At 65.8% G+C, this 219-nt stretch overlaps 1 protein-coding gene across 2 annotated transcripts in view; it reads right to left on the bottom strand.

Annotated features, from left to right (window-relative positions):
* AXIN1 (axin 1) overlaps positions 1-219 on the bottom strand; it is a 61,616-nt gene that overhangs the window by 16,923 nt on the left and 44,474 nt on the right. The window lies entirely within an intron of this gene.

Below are 219 nucleotides of genomic sequence, written 5' to 3'. Positions count from 1 at the left end.
GCTGCAGGCAGGTGCCCGGTTCTGGTGCCCAGAGCCAGGTGTGCCCCCAAGCCCGGCCCAGAGCAGGGCCTCTAATAGGGCTGGCCAGGCCAGTGCCCAGGAGGCGGAAAGGAAAGCAGCAAAGACCACGCACGAGAGAGACAGAGAGAGAGAGAGAGAGAGAGAGAGAGAGAGAGAGAGAGGCCCAGCCCGGAGCCCCAGGGCAGTGGCCACTGCAGC

This window comes from Crocuta crocuta, unplaced genomic scaffold (assembly GCF_008692635.1).
Source record: "Crocuta crocuta isolate KB4526 unplaced genomic scaffold, BGI_CrCroc_1.0 scaffold234, whole genome shotgun sequence".
Lineage (NCBI taxonomy): Eukaryota > Metazoa > Chordata > Mammalia > Carnivora > Hyaenidae > Crocuta > Crocuta crocuta.
The sequence above is the reverse complement of the archived record's forward strand: the minus strand, read 5'-3'. Positions and strand labels throughout refer to the sequence as shown.